Source organism: Argopecten irradians, unplaced genomic scaffold (genome assembly GCF_041381155.1).
Source record: "Argopecten irradians isolate NY unplaced genomic scaffold, Ai_NY scaffold_0404, whole genome shotgun sequence".
Lineage (NCBI taxonomy): Eukaryota > Metazoa > Mollusca > Bivalvia > Pectinida > Pectinidae > Argopecten > Argopecten irradians.
Window position 1 is genome coordinate 23,768 of NW_027187871.1, and position 18,680 is coordinate 42,447.

Below are 18,680 nucleotides of genomic sequence, written 5' to 3' on the forward strand. Positions count from 1 at the left end.
GAAAACAAACATAGAAAAGTCTTAAATCAATAACTACAAATTCTGTTTTAATTTTGTTTTCCTCTCAATTTCAGATACGTCTTTGCAGCTTTCTGTCTGCCGCAGCTGAAATTAAAAAGACTTAAAGAACAGCTACACCAGTATGGAGGGTCCTGTGCCAACACCGCTCCATCGATGGTAACAGCAACAGATTTTTACTACTGCAACTGCTTGTTCTATACCTTGATAGCTTGTGAAACTTCTTGTAGGACTCCACTAACTGTGAACAGTAATTATTAATGAGGAGTCTCGTGTTGAAGGTTTACTCGAATACTATACAGGCTTTAAACATTCTACATTTCAAAAATCTGCTTCAGTTTTTAACTACCCAAGGTCCTAAACATCAATATAATAGAACAAGAGATAGTGTATTTGGGATATGATATTCCACTGCTGTTTATCATTGGATGAGACTCGTCATCAATTATGGTCTAAATGATCCTGGCATACAGATTTTCCCATCTCTGTGGCAGGCCTGTGGAGTGAACTATTTCTAATTTGGATTGATCATATTTATGTTTAGCCACTTTGATCTATTTCCCTATTTGGCATAATCGGAATGACAATGTTACGAAACAATGCCGTCTAAATTATCAGGAAGATTTTCCATGGTCTATTGCAATTAAATTGATTGTTCAGAGTTGACAACTCAGAAAACCATCTTCTTTAAAACTACAGTCACAATGGTATTTTCGGATTTATTAAATCTTCTACTACACTGAAATGCTCTTTGATATCATGTGACCCAATGGGCAACTTTGATTTTTCCGTTAAGGGAACTTTTCACTGGTTCCAGTGTCGGACAAGGAAATAACTGCACAAGAGTGGATTTATGCCCTACTTGCACACAACATCTTTATCAAACTTTATTGAAAAGGTGATGCCATTATGGAGAATAAGGGATTTCCTATTACTGAGGAACTTAATAATCTTGGTTTAAACCTTAACATTCCTCCATTTGTTTCATCAGGATGTCAGTTAACTTCATCTAATGTCAACATCACTCAAAAACTATTGCACAACACCGAATTCATGTTGAGAGAGCCATCCGCAGAATAAGGACCTTTAATATAATCTCTGACTTGATTCCAACAAGTATATTTGGATCCATCAATAAAGTATGGACTGTTTGTAGTTTACTCACACTGTGGCAAAACCCAGTTTTGAAGTATAAGTAGAAATATAACTACAGATGTTGTTTTAATGTAATACTTTGAATAACTCTGTCTTTTACTGTTAAAAAAAAAAAATTGAAAGATCAAAGTAGTAACATAACATGTAATGCATAACTTAAATTGCTTTAAAAGTATAAGAAAAATTAACAATACTAATGTACATACCTGGTAAGATTTACTGTATAATATGATCCAAGTAAAAACACAGGGACAGGGTTGCATAATGAAATACACTGTTGTATCTGTGAGAAATCTAAATTCAGAATTTGATATTAAAAAAATTAACCCTTTACACTTTTCAGGATTTGTGTTTGTGTTGTTCTAGTAAGTTTCAAAAACCTGTGTTGTTACAACATTGTATTTTGAAAATCATAAACATCATTGCAATTAATTCAAAAGGTACCCAATTCAAAGAGCATTTAAAACAATTTGGCTTGAAACAAAAAATTTAAATTTAAAATAAATTGAGACTTAAAATTATCATATAAATAATAAAGGAAAAAAACAGCTAGTCGCCGTTTTGTATTTCTGCTTATAGATGATTGGCTGAATCCAACTAAAATTTAACATGATCATCTGTAATAATGTAAAATAAAGAGTAACCCAATTTCACAATAAAAAAAAAAAAGAATTTTTACATGCCTGAATAAATATATTTTGACCAAGTAATTAAATGTTAATAAATAGGAATTTAATGATTATTACTGAATAGATTTTATTCACAATGGAACCAAACAAACAAAACTGAAAGTGTTAACTCAATAAACCGCTTCAAAAATCGATTTGATTTAGATATATAATGTAACTGAATTGTTTATACCAACATAATAACATAAAAAATCATTCAAAATCCTTCAGAATTTTTAGCTTGAAAACTCCTAAATCAATTTATTATTTCAATAAGAATCATAATACTACCATAGACAGAATGTTTTACATTTAAAATCATTTCAAATTTGAGTTCATTTTCCTATTATGTACTGCTATCTAATTCAAAATAGTGGTTAACTGATATTTAATTTCGAGATATTAAATAATCTTATAAATAATATAATATTTTCAAAATAAATAGTTTGTGTTATAATTTTGAAAAAAAACATTCATTATGTAATCACTCATAAATTTGACATGTGCTAAGTATATGATAAAATGTAATTTCTTATGAGTTTTTTGTCAACAAAAATAACACCATTTTACAGTGTCGTTACCAAAAGACTGAAGGCTTCACAGCCGTACATTAAAAAAGCTACAATTTTAAAAATAAATACAATGCATAAAATATTAAATATGATTACCAGTCAATAACACATGATTCAAATGATTAAGTTCAATGGTAATTCAGGGATTTCATAAAAAAAGTAGATAATTCCGAGAAGTCCTATAGAGATCAGTTGCAGAACCAAATATTTCGCTAATACGATATATTATACGTTTTTTATGAACATCTCCCTAAATGATAGTTATCTATAATGTATTGTTATTCCCTAGTCAGGTCAACATTTTAAACATTGCATTATCTTGCATACCTTATAAAAGAAATAAACATCTACCTTTGACCCTTCATTTTTATGTGGGGGGTAAGCCATCTTAAAGAATTCAAATCACGGTATCATTAAAACTTTTAAAATATTCATGTTCATTGAAATTTTACTACATGTCAATTTTATGTGAAATCAATTTTGACAGAAACATCATCAATTTTCTGATAAATACAAGATGACTTTACATAAATGCCCAAGTTAATGTTTACCTGATAAGATCATTTATAATACAGTATGGTTGGTTGTATATATTGCAGTGTTGCCTTGGTAATAATGAAATATAAGCTTTAGTTTTAGTAAAAAAAAAACAAATTTACAGAAACTGTGAACACAAAACTGTTGAATAAATATGTAAAATTGAACGGTTCCCTATAGCTTTAGAATATTTTTCAAATTTACCATTTTTGGAAAGCTACATGTCCATAAGGTCTGATTCCTATTTTAGAGCACCATGTTGGTCTGGTACTAATAAAGTCGCAAGTCAAGTACCTTTATCTGTATGATTTGTAAGTCATCATTTTAACAGTTTAGAAATAAAAATTTAATATATTTTAATGAAATTTGAACCTATACACATTTTAATTGTGAAATATAACTAAATATAGTTAGTGACTACAAGAAATACAAACAGTTGAATTAAACTAGGTTGGTCACTTTTATAACTCAATTCTGTGTGTGGACATCCCACCCCCCATTTTTGGAATATCCAGCAAAAAATGATCGTGAACTGATTTAAGAAATCAAAGTTCCAGAAACATGGCTCAATGATAGATATCTTCAAACTTAGTCAAAATGGTACATAGAAATAGCCTTCTGTACAGTATTTGTTCATAATATTCATGATATAACACAGAGAAAGTAGGGGTGCATATAAAATATGGATACAAAACAGTAAAAATTTCAAATGTTGCCCTGATTTTCTGAATCAGATGATTCTAAAATTAAATATAAACAATTGATGTAAAAAAAGGGAAATTTCACTAAAGATTCCAAGGACAGATAATTTTTCAAATCTAGAGCAACATTTGAACCCGAAAAACTGGTTAGAACTAAGAATCGTGGCTATTAGAAAGAAAATGAAATTTTGTCTAAAAAATACCAAATTAAACTTATCCTTCACTCACAAGAGGATGAAAACTAGTCAGTTAATGAATCTGGAAGTGAAAAGAAACACAATTAACCTCTAAATTTGCACCATCTCACTGAAACTTAAAAAAAACCCGTTTACCAGAGACCTAATGATGTACATGACAATGGAAGGGAGATAACTCGAATTTCACTCGACTATGCATCTCGAAAGTATGAGTCCTAATAACACTGATAATTGAACCAAAGAGGTATATTGAGAAAATATGTAGAGTTTTTCTCAAATCCTATACTCACGGTAACAAATACTCAGGTCATTTATGGAAAGGTAACTCTGTCTGTGAATATATTTTCATGAAATGAGTTAACTCCCCTTGGCGCTGTCTTTTGTCAGGAAAAAGCTGTTAAACTGGTCGGGAAAAAAGGTACCAAAAAAGCTCGGCTGAAAAGAAGAAAAGTGTTTGAAATTAAATAAATAAATGACTAAAATGAAAGAGTTGAAAATAGCTGATTAATGAACACAAAAACAGAAAGTGTTTTATATAGATCGATTAGGGTTCATGGCCATTTAAGGATGTGTCAATTGTACTTGGAGGAACCCAGAGTACCAAAATAAAAACCACCGACCTACAGCCTGAATCTATTACCTATTCCTGACCAGTCTTAAACATTTTAATTTGAAAAAGAAGACTATACTGTTATATTTTACAGAACCAAACAACACTATATCCATTTGATGAATTTATATATAAAATATTTGACTTACAAATACAGATAAATAGAATAGTGATTGTGATAAATAGATAAATACAGGGAAAGAGATAATGCCTAAAGCCTAATATTAGGCTTGAATAACTCCTAATCACAGTGTATCACGCGAATTCAGAGAAGTTTACTAAATATCATTGAAATACACATCATATTCTAAATATTCTAAGTCACCAGACTTCTTACATGTACCCCCCCCCCCCCCCCCCCCCCGGGCCAGGACCCTAGCCCCTGTGTCATACTGCCCCAAGCCCCTGTGTCATAATCGTGACAAAAACATCTTCTGTATAATCACTTTCTAAGATATTGGTTCATGTGCTAAGCTATATTAACAACATATGTGTAATGTGATTTTTTTCAACAAAATCCACCAATTTACAGTGTTGTTATCAAGACAGAAAGGCCTCCGTATTAAAAATAACTACCAAATATGTATAAAATACAAGCAAAATACCTTCAACATTCGATTTCCAGTCAAAAACATGCAGATTGGGTTCAGTCAAATGGTGTCCAGGGACGCTGAATGATGAAAACGTCATATCCGGTTGTCATCCTATAGAGACCGCAGAACCAAATGATTTCGCTATATACGATATATTAACGTTTACCACTGTCCAGGTTAAATGGAGTTTTCAAGTCTGGTCACCTGTCACTAATTTTGAAGAATGGCATCTGGCATACCTGTGAATAAAAAGAAATAAAGATCTACCATCTTGCTAAACTTTTATGTGGGGGGGGTTCCATCTTATGTTGAATTCCGCACCAAAAATTGACCAAAATATTCATGAAATTCCAATATTGATTACCTCCCCCTGTCAGACACACACTTGACAGAATTTTAAAATTTCTTTATATATTTTACATCTACATGTATTGCCCAACCCACACATTAAACATTTGAAACTGATGCGCCCTGAATACCCAATCAGCAGGCTCCGAAACATTCACCTCTCTATGAAATCTTGTGCCCAAAAGGGGATTTCCAGGAGGAATCTATTTTTGGTTTGATTCTGCGGTCCCTATAGCATTTTACATATTTTTCAAATTTACCATTTTTGGAAAGCTACATGTCCATAAGGTCTGATTCCAAAATGGGAGAAAATTGGCAAAAAATTCAAACTTGGATTTTGAAAAATAAAATCATTGCTCATAGATGTAAACTAGTGAATCCCAGATCATGGAATGAAAGAATTCACAATTTTTATAAAAAATTACCATCTTTCCAGAATGAAAAGTTTAAGAAATAAATTTCCGGAAGTTCAAAATCAGATATTTTAGAAAAAAATTAGAATTTGATCCCTTTTGACCATCCACCCCTAAGGGGTCATCATTATATCTGTTCAATGGAAAATTTGTTAATAGGATTCAAAAAATGACCATTGATATCTCAGATGAAATAAGATAATGGAAGGGACAAAATTTGGCTTATTTCCTATAGCCCAAAAAAACATTGGATAAATTTATGTGATATAGTCTGAATCAAATGATGTCTAAAATTATGAAAATGACCATTCAAGAAGAAAAAAAAAAAATACATATTCAAATACTACAATTAAATACAGGACAGTTTTAAAATGGAAAGGTAAATGAGAAAAAAACTCAAAGATTTTCAAAAATGTTGAAACAGATTACTAAAAGAATCGTGTCTTCTTCAACCTATAGGAAAAAAAAATTTTGTCAAAAATCTGAAAAACGTATTTTTAAAGCTCGGTCAATTTCAGTCATTCACAAATTGAAATGAATATTAAGTTACAATAAATTTGAACTGAAAGAATATAAATATCTTTAATGAACCAAAAAATTTTTAATTAATAAAAATGTATAATTATGATGACCTCATTTGTATTCAGCGTAACATTTAATATCATTGTAAAAACAAATTTGGTGGAAAAGGATTGAATTAAATCTAATGAAAATCTGAATGAATCTATTACCTATTACTGAAAAGTCTTAAACATTTTAATTTTGAAATGCCAAAGAAGGACTATACTGTATATTTTACATAACCAAAATACACTAAATTCTCATTGAAATTGAAGCTAAAGGATAAATTAATTTGACTTACATTTACATAAAATAGTTTGTAATTTATAAAATAAAATATTTTTTACATGGAATCATGAGATTAAGGCTGTAAAGTTAAAATATACTCCCAAAGGCCACCATGACACAAAATCACGCTAAAATTAAGAATAGAAATTACTAATTTCATTGAAACACATCATATTCCAAAATCAGAAAGGTGTCTCTATAATAAGTTCTGACAAGAATGCTATTTACATTTATTAACAAGAAATTGTTTATAAGCATTAAGTCTAATTGGCCCCTGTGACATTGAATGAAGTTCAAGGCCATATGAACAAAACTAGTAAACCATTTCCCATCCTGGCCCCTACAGATCCAATATCACATCTATCTAGGCCTCATTCATTTTTAATATTTTTTCTAAAGATAGTCAATTTAAACATGTGCCCATAAAGTGTATGTAAAAAGAACATATGGTGGTAATGTGATTTTTGATGAAACAAACACCAATTATACAGTGGTTCAGATGTTATACAAACATTAAGGCACTTACATATTCTAAAAAGTAACAATAAGTACCTTAATATCATTTTTACTAAAATACAAGCAAAATAATTAACATTCGTGTTTACCAGCCATCTATCCAATTTGGGATCAGTCAAATGGTGTAACAGGACTGAATGACGGAAAGACCATATCAGTTGTCATTTATGAACATTTTCATATTTTTCAAATTAAATTTTCATTGTAAACCTAGAACTTGTCCAGAAGAAGGTCTGATTTCCAAAATGTGATTTTGAACCAGATGCATCTGTTGGCTACCAAGCTTGTCATTATAGCATATTGATTCAGAAAAGAAAAGCCTTGAAGATGGAAAATTTTGGATCAAAATTGAGAATTGAAAAAAATAACAAATTTAAATATGAACAATGAAATTTGAACACTTTTGAAGATATTTCAAAGGTATAGCTTAATCAGTGTACTTTAGGGAAATGAGAACCAATTGAAAAAATTCCAAGATTTCAACACATTTGACTCTCATACCTTGACCAGTAGTCAGGTCATTTTTTTTTGTCAAATTTGAAGCCCTTTATCTCAGCATGCTTAAGATTAAATGAATGAAGTACCCTGGACCTTTCGGCAATCATGAAAAATATCAAACTTATTTTAAAAATAGAACCTTATGACCATGTGAACCTGATTATGAAGTTAATAAGGTCATTATTTATATAATTGATGTACAATTTTAACCCAGAGATAATAAAACCAATATAAGGCAGAACTATTGAATATGGACTATACAAAAAGCCCCAAAAATTTTCAAAAATTTGAACCCCTGATTTGCCCCTTCAACCTTGAATGGGGCCTTCTAAGATCAATTCAAATTACAAAACTTTGGTAGCCCTTCATCCAAGCATGCTACAGGCCAAATATGCAAACCTGGACTACTTTTTCCAACTTTTGGACCAGAAGGAAGGATAAGACAAATCTATAATTCAAAGTTTCAAAAATTTTAGCCTAAAGCCTTAATATATTTGACCCTAAAAAAGTAAGGTCATTTGAATTTTTCACAAATTTGTACCCAAATCAAATCCCAGTTATGTTATCAAGAATTTCACTCAAATCTATGAAATACTTTGGGCCTTAAACAGAATTGAGTTAAAATATTTTAATGAAAAGTGTAGCAAAATTACGGCTTTTTACAGGCTCAAATGATGGATTTTTGCTCATGTCCAATAGGTCATCCTGACCATTTCAGTTTTGACCTAAAAACAAATATTTTACATTGAACACTGGAATGATATACTCGAATTACATCGAAATATCCAAAAGAAATTAATAACCTGAATGAAAATTGATATACCAGGTACATAGAGAATAATAGAGAAAATGTACCCAGATTATAACAAAATATAAATACAACAAGTAAAATAATAAAATTTTTATATTACCCTAATTTCCTTCATAATAATAATGACTTTAGACAGTTAAAATGGTAATTTACAGTCAAGACCTGTATAAAAGGAAACAAGTTGTTAAAGAAATACTAAAACTTGTTTCCTTTTCGCCCAAAAGGTCACACATGTTCAAACCTGATTCTGCTTAATCACATGATTATGAAATGATAAATTTCTTATTTAAAAATATTATATAAAATAAAATCATAAATAGCTATTAAAGAATGGAGTTCAAAAAAGAAAGTGTCTTATAAATATATAGTATATAAAACATGTAAAAACAAGAATCATTATTTGGAGCAAACCCATTTCAAAAAAAATTGTCCTATCATTAAAACTGTGATTATTAAACCTTGTACCAGTTTGAACAACTATTTCCTTTTTGAAACTAAGACTAAAACTGTATATTATACAGAAAAAAACAACCAAATGAATCCAAATGGGAATACCAAAATTATGTACTATTTGTCTTTCATTAAACGATGGTTATGCAAAAGAACATCATATATATATTTAAAAAATGGAACAAATCCAATACATATCAAAAAAATAAAGGAGTGTTGCATATCATAATACATTTGCCCCAAAAATTAACTGTATAACGACTAAAATTTTCAAGAGATTTTGGTCAAATGAAAAATATATAAAACAATTGTGAATAATAATATGGTTATTCTAAGTACTTATTCCTGAATAGATTAATCTTGCGAATACAGCGCCACCTTTTAAAGTCAAAACCTCCATTCCTACTTGTGCTAAAAAAATGTGCATTATTAATCTACAAAAGCAAAAGATAAATTAAATATTTTGGTGTAATAAAAAAGCATTTTGTTTATCTTTTTATTGATATACAATGCTTCATCATATCTGTTGGGGTTTTCACCAATTTTGTTTTTGCTGAAATTTTTTTGAGAAAAATAAGCAATTTCATTTCATTAGTTTTTAATAATTAATTCGTTAGATAACAATGACAGACCACCCTAATACCCTAAAATTTTAGCAATCAAAAATATCTTCATATATCATTCGATTTTCCATAGCAAAAATTAGGTGTGTTGTCAAATCACTGGATATGGAGTAATATGCCAGGACTTTTTAGCACTATTTTACGTACCTAGAAATTTCTTACCCAATATCAAAGTACTAAAAGAAGTCACTGAAACTGAATTAAAAAATGTCAAAAAACAGATCTGTAACTTCTCTAGCTCTAATAGCATGACCATATTTTTGACCTGTAAAATGTATCCCATGTAAGTTACATGTACCAAAGTCTGATGTAACAAAATGGGAGACCATGCTATTGACATGGGTTGCCCAAAAGTACTGCAAGTATATACTGTATATAGGACTATTCTGTAAAAAAATTTAATTTTAGGGTCATATATTTGACTAGAAATAAAGCAAAATAAGGTCAATTATCACAAAAAACACTTGTCAGAAGTATTTCCTTTTTTTAACATTGTCATGGGTATATTTAAAAAGGGATAAGCATTGTACATCATTGAAGCAAAAGTTATACCAATGAAAATTTATATGTTAGATTGAAATAACCATTTCTTCAAAAGAGTTTATACTGTTACCTTTTAATTTAATGGTAAACATGTCATAAATAATTAACTAGGAGTGATCAAATTCTTAAGCCAAACACTTCATGTCTGACTATTATTCATACACACAATAAAACAGTTGTCAAAATATATACAGTAATGAAAAGAATCCAGTGGACTGAAAAAAAATTATAAACTTTTTACTTTTAAACCACAGATATAATTGCACGCTAAACAGCTCTTTAATATAGATTACTTAAAAATTGTCTTAATTTTTTTTAAATTTACCATTGAAAGTAGGTAAACTAAACAATTCTAAATGTGGAATATTTACAGAACCCACTACTACAGTTCTTTCAAGACCTAAAGGCTTTACCACCTATTGAAAAGCTGTTTATTTAAATTCGAATTCATAAAATAGACCTGTTGAAGCTCTTTATTCCAGCAACTGCAAACATGTCTTAGTTATTGTCAAAGAAGTCAGTTTATGTTTGCCAAATTGACCTACAAAAAAACCCTGTGACCAAAAATTAAATTAAACTAAGGTCATTCATTTGACAAATAACTTTGTCAGCCCTTTAATTCAAGAATACGTTGGTCTAACATATCATGTTTCGATGCCTTTCAGTTATTTAAAGAAAGTCGTTTGAATGAAAAGTGTCATAAACGGTCAAATTGCACCAAGTACGATTTCACTAATGTCACCCTTGACCTATAAAAGATTAAGAACCTGATTTAAAATGAACATTGGAAAGGGTAAATCATCCCTCGAATACAAATTACATGTACAATAAAGGTCTCTATAAATTTCTTAATTATTCACATTCATCAATCGTTTATTTTAGCCTACTACTTGACCCATGTAACCATAATGATAATCTTCATTAAATTTAAATATTGGTAGGTCCTTATGCTAATCATTCTAAAAAGTCCCAATATCAGATTCCAATGCCTCTTAGTGATTCAGAATAAGTTATATGTTTATAAATTAAAAAGCCTACATTTGACTGAAACAGAAAAATTTAAATTGAACTTGGTAGCTTTCATGAACCAATAGGTACAGGCCTTATCAGGTATCTAATAAATCTTAGTTATTCACAAGAAATGTTTAAAGATTTAGCTTTTTTGACTTCTGTGACCTTGAATGAATTGGTCAAGGTAAATTCACCTTTCCACAAACAAAAGTCCATTCCAATATGGACCATATACATGCCTAAAAGTTTTTTGGGCCTTTCGGATATTTAAAAGAAGTCGTTTAATGACAATTTTACGAACCAATAAACGAACAGCGCACGACAATTTGGATGAAAAATGGTGGAATATTTGTCATCCCTGACCTTTAGGGTTAGATGACCTCATGATGTACATTAAAATGAAGTTAATGGGCGTAGAATCGAGGGATTACTTTCACTGTCCTTAATCAAATTCTGATCTTATAAGGCGACTAAATTCAGAATTATCTAAATAACATAGAAATTATTCTTCCTAATTTAAAATGACTTTTATAATTCATCCCTAAATTCAATTACTTGAAACCTCCTCACCCCCCTTCAATTGTGAGGTAGGCTCTGGGCAAATCTGTCTAAAACTGCCGAAACAACACCCTGCTTAGCGTTCAAGTACTCTGAGTGGTGACTCATTCGCCTGTTGTCAGTATAAATGTACAAATGGGTGAAATAGTATATGAATGTGTAATGCAAAAATTGGTGTTTTCAACACCCATTGAATCCCCTTTCGATATTGCTTTCAATAAGATAAGCATATGAAAAGGACAATTTTCCAAATATAGAAGAAATGACACAAAATATTATAACATGCATTTCTCCCATATCATCAATTCACAGGCACTTCATATGGTTAGAGACAAACTGCATACATTGGATGCCGTCCTTACATGACCCTGGCTTCCTTAATAGGATATATGATTTAATCAAACAAACATTTAAAAAAAACATTTTTATAGAAAAGCTAGAATGCAGGAATCGGTCTACCAAAAAGCAAACTGTTGATGAGCTGATTTTTACTGACGTACTACTACAGATATAGTCATTTAAGGACGGCATCCCAGTGTATGTCATTTGATATATTCTACGGTGTTGCCCCCAAAAGGACATCAACCAAATTTCTTTTTCAACCTAGAATTAATTTAGTAACAAAAAATTTATTTTTTAAATAGATAAAATAATTAAAATTGACCGACAATTATTTTGAAAACATAATTGATATGCGTATTTCCATTGTCTCCTTTTGGTTTCTAAAATTTCACGAAAAAATAGCAAAATGAAATTAACCACAGAAAGCTCTGGCCAAATGAAGGACTATTGATCTCAATCTTTCATGAATGAAAGGATTAATCATAGGATCAGATAAAAACTTAATATTTTATGTAAATACCAGTACCTGGTAAAAACATGTTAGTATTAATTGCAAAGTTACCTTAGGAAATGCTGAATTAAAATTTGAACAAGAAACAGTTCAAACCTATTGATTGACTGTTGGATTGACTCCCAGCAAAAAAGTAGAAAATTTGTAATTTTTTCATGAAAATTCAAAATATTTGAAATGTATACATTTTATCATCCAAGGGAAAATAAATATTTTTGAAGATAGATGGTACCTTAAAATCAAATTTCTAGTACCCCAAAGAACCACATTAACTGTCAAATTTATTTTATTTGCAAAACTATAAGGTACCCTGTAAATGACAATATTAAGAGTCATTCTCATGATTGTAAAATTTAAATCACAATCAGTATCATATTGTAATTTCAGGAAAAATTTAAAAAATTAATAAATTTTAAAAAATTAAAAATTAAACATGAGTTTATGTGAGACCAAAAATAAATATAGATCTGAAATAAACCATTCAAAATCACATTTACAAATCATCTTAAGTATTTAAAAGTTCAAATTATGAAATGATAAAACCTCTGATTAATATTTTATGAATATGAAAATTAGAGTATAAAGGAAAATACAGAGGCCTAAAAAAATATGAAAATTATTGTCATCCAAATAATTTCACATGGGTTTTTCTAAATCTGTCTATAGATCTGAAATTTAAAAAATGTATAAAAATCTAAAATTTACTTCAAACTATGAAAAGATCTGAATTGAATTAAAAATTCATTAAATAAACATTAATGAAAGAATTGGGTAAAACATACTGATAATATAACACAAAAATGAAAGTTGAAATATTTCAATTATGATGAAAATGTAGCCTAAAACCAAATTTTGACAATGAATTTAAAAATTGGCGTTTAAGCAACCCAAAGTGAAAAAATATAACCTTATCATTACAATTTAAAAATGAATTTATTTATAATCATGCTACCATTGAAACAATTCCCTCAATTTTACAAGACTACCAAACGTTTATATAATATAAAGCCTTAAGACCCCTTTTGACAATTGTTGGTTGATAACCCCCCAATTCAGCCCCATGGTCAAAATTTTGAAACAGAAATTTGAATTCTGATATAAATGTAAATTCCATTGCATTTAAAGTATTAAGATTTAAAATCATTTAGAAATAAGAAAAAAGACCAAATTGAAAACCATATGCCCATGTTGAATAATATCAGATCATTGTCCTATCAATTTCTCTGGTAAATGACCATTTTGTCCCTGAAATCATATAGAGGTAGAAAACAATTCTTATTCACAATTTGATCAATATTGAAATGCTTATACCGTTATCAAAAATTTCAGATTAAACTTTTACAAAATTTATATGGAAAACAAAAATTGATCCCTTACATATTTTGAAGTGCACCCCGCCCCTCAGGCCGGGGTAAAGTCATTCATTAGCATGATAAATCATTTCAAACAATTTTAAAAATGTCCTAGAAAGATGTTTCAATTGCATTAATGGTTATTGCCATGCTTAATTCAGTAAGAAGTATTAGGTCAGTTTAATGATAAACCCAAATTGCCCCTTTGGTGACCCCGACCTATGGCAGTGAATGACACCCTTATCAGAACAATTTTCACAATATTAAAAAAATGTGAAATATTTGTGAATAACAATATTTGTAATTCACCCTAAAATTACTACAAATCCATATGAGATGGGGTGCATATACCCATGCTTGGTTTCAGATAAAGAAGTGTATTGATTCAATGGAAATAAAAGGTGAATTTGACCCCTTTTGATTAAATAGATAGGCCCCCCGGGGGTCAGCCACATATTTACCTAAATTTTGAATAAAAATTAATAAAATTGATAGCAGATATATTGAAAATTATGAGTGCTTCTCATTTATAGTTTCAGATAGAAGCCTTTTATTAACTTGGAAATCATTTTTGCATACTTTATTTATAAATCTAAGAAAGTCCCCCGAAAGACTTATACATTTAATACCCAAAATAGCCCCCCTAGCCCCCTGTGTCATAATGCCCCAAAGACCGACCAAACAATTTGCAATTTTGAATTCTAAATGGGTTCATCAAAACATATTCTGTACATAATCATTTCTAAATTGGTTTGGGAGAAGCTAGTCTGTTTAATGAAAATAGATGTATGAAAATTTTTTTAAGTTGAAAATTTTCCCACCAATCAACGGAGTTTTATCATCACATAACAAATTTCCAATAGCCATTTGAATAATTAAATGAGAAATGTTGACATATAAAAATATTTTAATGAAAAATACCTATCAACATATTTCCTCAAAAAAATTTCTTGAAAATTGGGTTCAGTCAAATATTTGTCCAGTTGGGATAACTGAAATACTGCATTTGAAAAATTGTCATTTCCCATTTGACCTATAGCATTTTAAATTTTTAAACAATTATTGAAAAACCCTATAAGCTACATCCTACCAAATTCCAAATTATTTAGTTTATAATCCAAATGGGTTTCAGGACTGAAAAGAAGTTGTCTTTTACTAAAAAAAGGGATGATAAAAATTATATTCCTTAAGAAAAGAAATTCCTCAAAGAATTAGAAACAGTTTAGATTGTTGACAAAATTTAAATATTTCAATGAAATTAAAAAAACTTTCATGACTTTTGACTTATAACTATGTCAATGCTTATGAAGATTTGGAAATAAAAATTGAATATTCAACATGGAAATCAGGGGGAATAACTAAAAATGCTTTTACCCCACACCCCATTTTGGAATATCTAGCAAAAAAATATATTCAACCTGAACATTGATTAAGCAAAGCAAAGTACAAAATTTTCACCATTTCCCCAATACTATAGATATATAAACTTCAGTAAATCTTACAATATCATGGAATTAAAGAACATGACTGGAAATATAAATATTAAATGTGGAAATTATGAATATGTTAAATCCCAAGAGAAATTATGTGGTGCAGCTTTAAAATATCAGGATAAAAAAATTTTCAAAAATTATTTAAACATGAGAAATGATCTAAAACATTTACAAATGTATACCAATGTAAAAAAAAAAATCATAATATGACAAAAAACCTCTTACGATTTCAAGACAAATTAACCAGTATGATGAAATATACTTTGAAAAAAATGGGCAAATTATGAAAAAAAAAACTTAAGAATCGTGGTATTAGAAAGAAAATAATTCTGGACCAAAAAAAGTCGTGGAATATAAACTTGATTCATCAACTTGATGTAAAATTAGTCAGTAAACGAATGATACAAATCTGGAAGTAAAAGAATTACACAATTCAAAACATCTCTAAAATTTGCACCAGTGAACTCGATTAGGGTTCTGCCTTACTTATTCTTTACCAAGGAAAAACAGACAAAAAATTCAAAAAAACTCGAATGTCATATTTGACTATTTCGAAGAATTTAATGAACACTGATAATGGATGTTACCCAAGAGGTATGGGTTTAAAACCAAAAATATATAGAGTAAAAAAAAAAATTATTTCACAAATTAAATACTACAGGTCATGATTATGGAAAGGTAAAATCTGCCCTAGTATTTTTTTAAAAGTTAACTCCCCTTGGCAATACATTCTTATCATTTATGAAATATTTCAGGAAAAAGCTGTTAAATTACCGGCCCAAAAGGTACCATGGTTAAAAGCTCGGCTGAAACAGAAGAGAACTCCTAATGTGAATAAATTATAAATAAATAAAATAAAAATCTAAATATGAGTAAAGTTACCTGATTAATGAACACAAAAACAGAAAGTGTTTTATAGATCCTAGGGTTCATGGCCATTAAGGATGCCCCTGTACTTGGAGGAATCAGTGACAAAAAAAATCTTAAAAACCACCGTCCTACAGCCTGAATTATTACCTATTCCTAAACCAGTCTTAAACATGTGTTGAATTTTGAAAAAGAAGACTATACTGTTTATTTTACAGAACCAAAAAACTTATATCCATTATGATGAATAAAAATATATTGAGTTACAAATACAGATAAATAGATAAATTATGTAAATAGATAAATACAGGGAAAGAGATTTATGCCAAAGCCAATATTTGGGTGCCGAATAACTCCTAATTCACAGAGTATCACGCGAATTCATGAGAAGTCCATTTACTAAATATCATTGAAAATTGTCATCCTTCTAAATAGGCTAAGAACCATTCTGATTTCTATACATATATATTACCCCACCCCCCCCCCCCGGTGTCAGGTTAAATGGAGTTGTGTCATACTGCCCCAAAGCCCCTGTGTCATAATCGTGACAAAAACATCTTCTGTATAATGTGAACTTTCTAAAGAAATTGGTTCATGTGCTCTTGCTATACTTTTATGTGGTAATGCCATCTTATGTTGAATTTTTTGACCAAACAAAATCCACCAATTGATTACCTCCCCCTGTCAGATCACAGACAGAAAGGCCTCCTTTATAAATTTTTACATCTACATGTACCAACCCACACATTATAAAATACAAGCAAAATACTGATGCACCCTCGATTTCCAGCTCAAAAACATGCAGATTGAAATCTCAGCCCAAATGGTGTCCAGGGACGGAATCTGACGGAAACGTATTCATATCCGGATTCTGTTGTCATCCTATAGCATTTTACATATTTTTCAAATTTACCATTTTTGGAAAGCTACATGTCCATAAGGTCTGATTCCAAAATGGGAGTTTGCTCGCTGCATGGGTTGGTCTGGTACTGCAAGCTGTGTACTCGTATCGACAATGAAGATTCCTGTAAGAAAAATTATGAGAATTGAAACAGTTTTGAAATAAAAATTTAAATATTTCAATGAAATTTGAACCTAGACTTTTGACTTTTACTTATAACTATAGTATAGTTAGTGTACTACAGGGAAATATGACCAATTGAATTAAACTTGGAGGTCAGGGGGAGATAACTCATATTCTTTACCCCCCACCCCCCATTTTTGGAATTTCTAGCAAAAAATATCCAGAACTGAACAATTAAGCAAATCAAAGTTCCAGAAACTGGCTCAATACTATAGATATATAACTTAGTAAACAATAGAAATATCATAAAGAAATGATTATAACATATTATGTCATAATATATCTGATATAACACAGAGAAATTACGGTGCAGCTAATAATAAAATATGGATACAAAATAGCCCCAAAAATTTCAAATTTGCCCTGATTTTCTGAATGAGATGATTCTAAAATTACAAATGTATACCAATTGATGTGAAAAAGGGAATTATTAACCTCTGAAGGATTCCAAGGACAGATAAAACCAAATCTAGAGCAACATTTGAACCCGAAAAACTGGACAGAACTAAAGAATCGTGGCTATTAGAAAGAAAATGATTTTGAAAAATAGAATAAATTTTATCCTTCGCTCACATATTTATGTATACTAGTCAGTTACAAGATCTGGAAGTGAAAGAATTACACAATTCACCTCTAAATTTGCACCATCTCACTGCTAACTGCATTGTTGAAAAAACCCGTTTACCAGAGACCTACAAATGTACAGACAATGGAAGGGAGATAACTCGAATTTCACTCGACTATCCGATCTCGAAGAAATTAATAACACTGATAATTGAACCAAAGAGGTATATGAGAGAAATGTATAGAGAAAAAAAACAAATTATACTCACAATTAAATACTCAGGTCAATTATGGAAAGGTAACTCTGTCTAGTATTTTCATGAAATGAGTTAACTCCCCTTGGCGCTGTCTTCATGTCAGGAAAAAGCTGTTAAACTGGTCCGTATCCCAAAAGGTACCATGTTCAAAGCTCGGCTGAAAACAGAAGAAGAAATAAATAAATAATAAATAAATAACTAAAATGAAAGAGTTAAAGTAGCTGATTAATGAACACAAAAACAGAAAGTGTTTTTATATAGATCGATTAGGGTTCATGGCCATTTAAGGATGTGTCAATACTTGGAGGAACCCAGAGTACCAAAAAAAAACCACCGTCCTACAGCCTGAATCTATTACCTATTCCTGACCAGTCTTAAACGTGAAAAAGAAGCCATTTTACAGAACCATACAACACTATATATCCATTTGATGAAAAACAGAATTTGACTTACTATACTCCTAAATAATAGATACAGATACGAAATTACAGACACTACAAATCCCACATTGAAATAGACATCATATATATCTAAGTCAC

At 30.0% G+C, this 18,680-nt stretch overlaps 1 long non-coding RNA gene across 1 annotated transcript; it reads right to left on the bottom strand.

Moving 5' to 3' along the window:
* Positions 1-5,037: 5,037 nt before the first annotated feature.
* On the bottom strand, positions 5,038-18,257 carry LOC138312637 (uncharacterized). The gene is made up of 3 exons (XR_011207009.1): positions 18,154-18,257; positions 17,150-17,261; positions 5,038-5,290 (listed from the first exon to the last, which is right to left on the bottom strand). It is a non-coding gene; the product is annotated as an uncharacterized lncRNA (long non-coding RNA).
* Between the last annotated feature and the right edge of the window lie 423 nt (positions 18,258-18,680).